The sequence below is a fragment of the Equus asinus genome, chromosome 11 (genome assembly GCF_041296235.1).
Source record: "Equus asinus isolate D_3611 breed Donkey chromosome 11, EquAss-T2T_v2, whole genome shotgun sequence".
Classification (NCBI taxonomy): domain Eukaryota; kingdom Metazoa; phylum Chordata; class Mammalia; order Perissodactyla; family Equidae; genus Equus; species Equus asinus.
The window spans coordinates 664,295-673,678 of record NC_091800.1 but is presented as its reverse complement, the minus strand read 5'-3'; positions in this window follow the sequence as shown (position 1 = coordinate 673,678).

The window sequence follows — 9,384 nt, the reverse complement described above, 5'->3', positions numbered from 1 at the left end:
CTGAAACGGACGAAGATGGGCAACAGAGGCTAGCTCAGGTGCCAATCTTTAAGCAAAAGAAACACACAAGGGCGTGGAGACCTGGGGAAAAAGCAGCACTGAGAAATCTACCCTCTGAAACTGAGGAAGATCTGCAAGAGAGGCTGGCTTCATGTGGCAAACGTTAAGCAAAAGAAACACACAAGGGCGTGGAGACCTGGGGAAAAAGCAACACGGAGAAATCCACCCTCTGAAACTGAGGAAGATGGGCAAGAGAGGCTAGCTCAGGTGGCAATCGTTAAGCAAAAACAAAACCCAAAGGCGTGGAGATCTGGGGAAAAAGCAACCCTGAAATATCTACCCTCTGAAACTGAGGAAGATGGGCAAGAGAGGCTGGCTTCAGGTGGCAAACTTTAAGCAAAAGAAACACACAAGGGCGTGGAGACCTGGGGAAAAAGCAGCACTGAGAAATCTACCCTCTGAAACTGACGAGGATGGGCAACAGAGGCTACCTCAGGTGGCAATCGTTAAGCAAAAGAAACACACAAGGGCGTGGAGACCTGGGGAAAAAGCAACACGGAGAAATCCACCCTCTGAAACTGAGGAAGATGGGCAAGAGAGGCTAGCTCAGGAGGCAATCTTTCAGCAGAAAAAAAAAAAAGACGCAAGGGCATGGAGAGCTGGCGAAAAAGCAACACTGAGAAATCTACCCTCTGAAACCGAAGAAGATGGGCAACAGAGAATAGCTCAGGTGGCAATCTTTAAGCAAAAAAAATAAAATAAAAAAATACAATGGCGAGGAGACCCAGTCAAAAAGCAACCCTGAAAAAGGTACCCTCTGAAACTGAGGAAGCAGGGCAACAGTGCCTAGTTCAGGTGACAATCTTTAAGCAAAAGAAACACACTAGGGCGTGGGGAGCTGGCGAAAAGGCTACACTGAGAAATCCACGCTCTGAAACGGACGAAGATGGGCAACAGAGGCTAGCTCAGGTGCCAATCTTTAAGCAAAAGAAACACACAAGGGCGTGGAGACCTGGGAAAAAAGCAACTCGGAGAAATCCACCCTCTGAAACTGAGGAAGATGGGCAAGAGAGGCTAGCTCAGGTGGCACTCGTTAAGCAAAAACAAAGCACAAAGGCGTGGAGACATGGGGAAAAAGTAACCCTGAAATATCTACCCTCTGAAACTGAGGAAGATGGGCAAGAGAGGCTGGCTTCAGGTGGCCAACTTTAAGCAAAAGAAACACACAATGGCGTGGAGACCTGGGGAAAATGCAGCACTGAGAAATCTACCCTCTGAAACTGAGGAAGATGGGCAAGAGAGGCTGGCTTCATGTGGCAAACTTTAAGCAAAAGAAACAGACAAGGGCGTGGAGACCTGGGGAGGAAGCAACACGGAGAAATCCACCCTCTGAAACTGAGGAAGATCGGCAAGAGAGGCTAGCTCAGGTGGCAATCGTTAAGCAAAAACAAAACCCAAAGGCGTGAAGACCTGGGGAAAAAGCAACCCTGAAATATCTACCCTCTGAAACTGAGGAAGATGGGCAAGAGAGGCTGGCTTCAGGTGGCAAACTTTAAGCAAAAGAAACACACAAGGGCGTGGAGACCTGAGGAAAAAGCAACACGGAGAAATCCACCCTCTGAAGCTGAGGAAGATGGGCAACAGAGGCTACCTCACGTGGCAATCGTTAAGCAAAAACAAAACACAAAGGCGTGGAGACCTGGGGAAAAAGCATCCCTGAAATATCTATCCTCTGAAACTGAGGAAGATGGGCAAGAGAGGCTGGCTTCAGGTGGCAAACTTTAAGCAAAAGAAACACACAAGGGCGTGGAGACCTGGGGAAAAAGCAACACGGAGAAATCCACCCTCTGAAGCTGAGGAAGATGGGCAACACAGGCTAGCTCAGTTGGCAATCGTTAAGCAAAAACAAAACCAAAAGGCGTGGAGACCTGGGGAAAAAGCAACCCTGAAATATCTACCCTCTGAAACTGAGGAAGATGGGCAGGAGAGGCTGGCTTCAGGTGGCAAACGTTAAGCAAAAGAAACACACAAGGGCGTGGAGACCTGGGGAAAAAGCAACACGGAGAAATCCACCCTCTGAAACTGAGGAAGATGGGCAAGAGAGGCTAGCTCAGGTGGCAATCGTTAAGCAAAAACAAAACCCAAAGGCGTGGAGACCTGGGGAAAAAGCAACCCTGAAATATCTACCCTCTGAAACTGAGGAAGATGGGCAAGAGAGGCTGGCTTCAGGTGGCAATCGTTAAGCAAAAACAAAACCCACAAGGGCGTGGAGACCTGGGGAAAAAGCAGCACTGAGAAATCTACCCTCTGAAACTGACGAGGATGGGCAACAGAGGCTACCTCAGGTGGCAATCGGTAAGCAAAAAGAAAACACAAAGGCGTGTAGACCTGGGGAATAAGCAACCCTGAAATATCTACCCTCTGAAACTGAGGAAGATGGGCAAGAGAGGCTGGCTTCAGGTGGCAAACGTTAAGCAAAACAAACACACAAGGGCGTGGAGACCTGGGGAAAAAGCAACACGGAGAAATCCACCATCTGAAACTGACGAGGATGGGCAACAGAGGCTACCTCAGGTGGCAATCGTTAAGCAAAAGAAACACACAAGGGCGTGGAGACCTGGGGAAAAAGCAATACGGAGAAATCCACCTCTGAAACTGAGGAAGATGGGAAAGAGAGGCTAGCTCAGGTTGCAACCTTTAAGCAGAAAAAAAAAAAGACGCAAGGGCATGGAGAGCTGGCGAAAAAGAAACACTGAGAAATCTACCCTCTGAAACCGAAGAAGATGGGAAACAGAGGCTAGCTCAGGTGGCAATCTTTAAGCAAAAAGAATAAAATAAAAAAATACAATGGCGAGGAGACCCGGTCAAAAAGCAACCCTGAAAATGGTACCCTCTGAAACTGAGGAAGCAGGGCAGCAGTGCCTAGCTCAGGTGACAATCTTTAAGCAAAAGAAACACACAAGGGCGTGGGGAGCTGGCGAAAAGGCAACACTGAGAAATCCACCCTCTGAAACGGACGAAGATGGGCAACAGAGGCTAGCTCTGGTGGCAATCTTTAAGCAAAAGAAACACACAAGGGCGTGGAGACCTGGGGAAAAAGCAACACGGAGAAATCCACCCTCTGAAACTGAGGAAGATGGGCAAAAGAGGCTACTTCACGTGGCAATCGTTAAGCAAAAACAAAACACAAAGGCGTGGAGACCTGGGGAAAAAGCAACCCTGATATATCTACCCTCTAAAACTGAGGAAGATGGGCAAGAGAGGCTGGCTTCAGGTGGCAAACATTAAGCAAAAGAAACACACAAGGGCGTGGAGACCTGGGGAAAAAGCAACACGGAGAAATCCACCCTCTGAAACTGAGGAAGATGGGGAAGAGAGGCTAGCTCAGGTGGCAATCATTAAGCAAAGACAAAACCCAAAGGCGTGGAGACCTGGGGAAAAAGCAACCCTGAAATATCTACCCTCTGAAACTGAGGAAGATGGGCAAGAGAGGCTGGCTTCAGGTGGCAATCGTCAAGCAAAAACAAAACCCAAAGGCGTGGAGACCTGGGGAAAAGGCAGCACTGAGAAATCTACCCTCTGAAACTGACGAGGATGGGCAACAGAGGCTACCTCAGGTGGCAACCGTTAAGCAAAAGAAACACACAAGGGCGTGGAGACCTGGGGAAAAAGCAACACGGAGAAATCCACCCTCTGAAACTGAGGAAGATGGGCAAGAGAGGCTAGCTCAGGTGGCAATCGTTAAGCAAAAACAAAACCCAAAGGCGTGGAGACCTGGGGAAAAAGCAACCCTGAAATATCTACCCTCTGAAACTGAGGAAGATGGGCAAGAGAGGCTGGCTTCAGGTGGCAATCGTTAAGCAAAAACAAAACCCAAAGGCGTGGAGACCTTGGGAAAAGGCAGCACTGAGAAATCTACCCTCTGAAACTGACGAGGATGGGCAACAGAGGCTACCTCAGGTGGCAATCGTTAAGCAAAAGAAACACACAAGGGCGTGGAGACCTGGGGAAAAAGCAACACGGAGAAATCCACCCTCTGAAACTGAGGAAGATGGGCAAGAGAGGCTAGCTCAGGTGGCAATCGTTAAGCAAAAACAAAACCGAAAGTCGTGGAGACCTGGGGAAAAAGCAACCCTGAAATATCTACCCTCTGAAACTGAGGAAGATGGGCAAGAGAGGCTGGCTTCAGGTGGCAAACTTTAAGCAAAAGAAACACACAAGGGCGTGGAGACCTGGGGAAAAAGCAGCACTGAGAAATCTACCCTCTGAAACTGACGAGGATGGGCAACAGAGGCTACCTCAGGTGGCAATCGTTAAGCAAAAGAAACACACAAGGGCGTGGAGACCTGGGAAAAAGCAACACGGAGAAATCCTCCCTCTGAAACTGACGAACATGGGCAAAAGAAGCTAGCTCAGGTTGCAACCTTTAAGCAGAAAATAAAAAAGACGCAAGGGCATGGAGAGCTGGCGAAAAAGAAACACTGAGAAATCTACCCTCTGAAACCGAAGAAGATGGGAAACAGAGGCTAGCTCAGGTGGCAATCTTTAAGCAAAAATAATAAAATAAAAAAATACAATGGCGGAGACCCGGTCAAAAAGCAATCCTGAAAAAGGTACCCTCTGAAACTGAGGAAGCAGGGCAGCAGTGCCTAGCTCAGGTGACAATCTTTAAGCAAAAGAAACACACAAGGGCGTGGGGAGCTGGCGAAAAGGCAACACTGAGAAATAAACCCTCTGAAACGGACGAAGATGGGCAACAGAGGCTAGCTCAGGTGGCAATCTTTAAGCAAAAGAAACACACAAGGGCGTGGAGACCTGGGGAAAAAGCAACACGGAGAAATCCACGCTCTGAAACTGAGGAAGATGGGCAACAGTGGCTACCTAACGTGGAAATCGTTAAGCAAAAACAAAACACAAAGGCGTGGAGACCTTGGGAAAAAGCAACCCTGATATATCTACCCTCTGAAACTGAGTAAGATGGGCAAGAGAGGCTGGCTTCAGGTGGCAAACATTAAGCAAAAGAAACACACAAGGGCGTGGAGACCTGGGGAAAAAGCAACCCGGAGAAATCCACCCTCTGAAACTGAGGAAGATGAGCAAGAGAGGCTAGCTCAGGTGGCAATCGTTAAGCAAAAACAAAACCCAAAGGCGTGGAGACCTGGGGAAAAAGCAACCCTGAAATATCTACCCTCTGAAACTGAGGAAGATGGGCAAGAGAGGCTGGCTTCAGGTGGCAAACTTTAAGCAAAAGAAACACACAAGGGCGTGGAGACCTGGGGAATAAGCAGCACTGAGAAATCAACCCTCTGAAACTGACGAGGCTGGGCAACTGAGGCTACCTCAGGTGGCAATCATTAAGCAAAAGAAACACACAAGGGCATGGAGACCTGGGGAAAAAGCAACACGGAGAAATCCTCCCTCTGAAACTGAAGAACATGGGCAAAAGAAGCTAGCTCAGGTTGCAACCTTTAAGCAGAAAAAAAAAAAGACGCAAGGGCATGGAGAGCTGGCGAAAAAGAAACACTGAGAAATCTACCCTCTGAAACCGAAGAAGATGGGAAACAGAGGCTAGCTCAGGTGGCAATCTTTAAGCAAAAAAAATAAAATAAAAAAATACAATGGCGAGGAGACCCGGCCAAAACCAACCCTGAAAAATGTACCCTCAGAAACTGAGGAAGCAGGGCAACAGTGCCTAGCTCAGGTGACAATCTTTAAGCAAAAGAAACACACAAGGGCGTGGGGAGCTGGCGAATAGGCAACACTGAGAAATCCACCCTCTGAAACGGAAGAAGATGGGCAACAGAGGCTAGCTCAGGAGGCAATCTTTAAGCAAAAGAAACACACAAGGGCGTGGAGACCTGGGTAAAAAGCAACACGGAGAAATCCACCCTCTGAAACTGAGGAAGATGGGCAACAGAGGCTACCTCAGGTGGCAATCGTTAAGCAAAAAGAAAACACAAAGGCGTGGAGACCTGGGGAATAAGCAACCCTGAAATATCTACCCTCTGAAACTGAGGAAGATGGGCAAGAGAGGCTGGCTTCAGGTGGCAAACTTTAAGCAAAAGAAACACACAAGGGCGTGGAGACCTGGGGAAAAAGCAACACGGAGAAATCCACCCTCTGAAACTGAGGAAGATGGGCAAGAGAGGCTAGGTCAGGTGGCAATCGTTAAGCAAAAACAAAACCCAAAGGCGTGGAGACCTGGGGAAAAAGCAACCCTGAAATATCTACCCTATGAAACTGAGGAAGATGGGCAAGAGAGGCTGGCTTCAGGTGGCAAACTTTAAGCAAAAGAAACACACAAGGGCGTGGAGACCTGGGGAAAAAGCAGCACTGAGAAATCTACCCTCTGAAACTGACGAGGATGGGCAATAGAGGCTACGTCAGGTGGCAATCGTTAAGCAAAAGTAACACACAAGGGCGTGGAGACCTGGGGAAAAAGCAACACGGAGAAATCCACCCTCTGAAACTGAGGAAGATGGGCAAGAGAGGCTAGCTCAGGTGGCAATCGTTAAGCAAAAACAAAACCCAAAGGCGTGGAGACCTGGGGAAAAAGCAACCCTGAAATATCTACCCTCTGAAACTGAGGAAGATGGGCAAGAGAGGCTGGCTTCAGGTGGCAAACTTTAAGCAAAAGAAACACACAAGGGCGTGGAGACCTGGGGAAAAAGCAGCACGGAGAAACCTACCCTCTGAAACTGACGAGGATGGGCAACAGAGGCTACCTCAGGTGGCAATCGTTAAGCAAAAGAAACACACAAGGGCGTGGAGACCTGGGGAAAAAGCAACACGGAGAAATCCTCCCTCTGAAACTGAAGAACATGGGCAAAAGAAGCTAGCTCAGGTTGCAACCTTTAAGCAGAAAAAAAAAAAGACGCAAGGGCATGGAGAGCTGGCGAAAAAGAAACACTGAGAAATCTACCCTCTGAAACCGAAGAAGATGGGAAACAGAGGCTAGCTCAGGTGGCAATCTTTAAGCAAAAAAAATAAAATAAAAAAATACAATGGCGAGGAGACCCGGCCAAAACCAACCCTGAAAAATGTACCCTCAGAAACTGAGGAAGCAGGGCAACAGTGCCTAGCTCAGGTGACAATCTTTAAGCAAAAGAAACACACAAGGGCGTGGGGAGCTGGCGAATAGGCAACACTGAGAAATCCACCCTCTGAAACGGAAGAAGATGGGCAACAGAGGCTAGCTCAGGAGGCAATCTTTAAGCAAAAGAAACACACAAGGGCGTGGAGACCTGGGTAAAAAGCAACACGGAGAAATCCACCCTCTGAAACTGAGGAAGATGGGCAACAGAGGCTACCTCAGGTGGCAATCGTTAAGCAAAAAGAAAACACAAAGGCGTGGAGACCTGGGGAATAAGCAACCCTGAAATATCTACCCTCTGAAACTGAGGAAGATGGGCAAGAGAGGCTGGCTTCAGGTGGCAAACTTTAAGCAAAAGAAACACACAAGGGCGTGGAGACCTGGGGAAAAAGCAACACGGAGAAATCCACCCTCTGAAACTGAGGAAGATGGGCAAGAGAGGCTAGCTCAGGTGGCAATCGTTAAGCAAAAACAAAACCGAAAGTCGTGGAGACCTGGGGAAAAAGCAACCCTGAAATATCTACCCTCTGAAACTGAGGAAGATGGGCAAGAGAGGCTGGCTTCAGGTGGCAAACTTTAAGCAAAAGAAACACACAAGGGCGTGGAGACCTGGGGAAAAAGCAGCACTGAGAAATCTACCCTCTGAAACTGACGAGGATGGGCAACAGAGGCTACCTCAGGTGGCAATCGTTAAGCAAAAGAAACACACAAGGGCGTGGAGACCTGGGGAAAAAGCAACACGGAGAAATCCTCCCTCTGAAACTGACGAACATGGGCAAAAGAAGCTAGCTCAGGTTGCAACCTTTAAGCAGAAAATAAAAAAGACGCAAGGGCATGGAGAGCTGGCGAAAAAGAAACACTGAGAAATCTACCCTCTGAAACCGAAGAAGATGGGAAACAGAGGCTAGCTCAGGTGGCAATCTTTAAGCAAAAATAATAAAATAAAAAAATACAATGGCGGAGACCCGGTCAAAAAGCAATCCTGAAAAAGGTACCCTCTGAAACTGAGGAAGCAGGGCAGCAGTGCCTAGCTCAGGTGACAATCTTTAAGCAAAAGAAACACACAAGGGCGTGGGGAGCTGGCGAAAAGGCAACACTGAGAAATAAACCCTCTGAAACGGACGAAGATGGGCAACAGAGGCTAGCTCAGGTGGCAATCTTTAAGCAAAAGAAACACACAAGGGCGTGGAGACCTGGGGAAAAAGCAACACGGAGAAATCCACGCTCTGAAACTGAGGAAGATGGGCAACAGTGGCTACCTAACGTGGAAATCGTTAAGCAAAAACAAAACACAAAGGCGTGGAGACCTTGGGAAAAAGCAACCCTGATATATCTACCCTCTGAAACTGAGGAAGATGGGCAAGAGAGGCTGGCTTCAGGTGGCAAACATTAAGCAAAAGAAACACACAAGGGCGTGGAGACCTGGGGAAAAAGCAACCCGGAGAAATCCACCCTCTGAAACTGAGGAAGATGAGCAAGAGAGGCTAGCTCAGGTGGCAATCGTTAAGCAAAAACAAAACCCAAAGGCGTGGAGACCTGGGGAAAAAGCAACCCTGAAATATCTACCCTCTGAAACTGAGGAAGATGGGCAAGAGAGGCTGGCTTCAGGTGGCAAACTTTAAGCAAAAGAAACACACAAGGGCGTGGAGACCTGGGGAATAAGCAGCACTGAGAAATCAACCCTCTGAAACTGACGAGGCTGGGCAACAGAGGCTACCTCAGGTGGCAATCATTAAGCAAAAGAAACACACAAGGGCATGGAGACCTGGGGAAAAAGCAACACGGAGAAATCCTCCCTCTGAAACTGAAGAACATGGGCAAAAGAAGCTAGCTCAGGTTGCAACCTTTAAGCAGAAAAAAAAAAAGACGCAAGGGCATGGAGAGCTGGCGAAAAAGAAACACTGAGAAATCTACCCTCTGAAACCGAAGAAGATGGGAAACAGAGGCTAGCTCAGGTGGCAATCTTTAAGCAAAAAAAATAAAATAAAAAAATACAATGGCGAGGAGACCCGGCCAAAACCAACCCTGAAAAATGTACCCTCAGAAACTGAGGAAGCAGGGCAACAGTGCCTAGCTCAGGTGACAATCTCTAAGCAAAAGAAACACACAAGGGCGTGGGGAGCTGGCGAATAGGCAACACTGAGAAATCCACCCTCTGAAACGGAAGAAGATGGGCAACAGAGGCTAGCTCAGGAGGCAATCTTTAAGCAAAAGAAACACACAAGGGCGTGGAGACCTGGGTAAAAAGCAACACGGAGAAATCCACCCTCTGAAACTGAGGAAGATGGGCA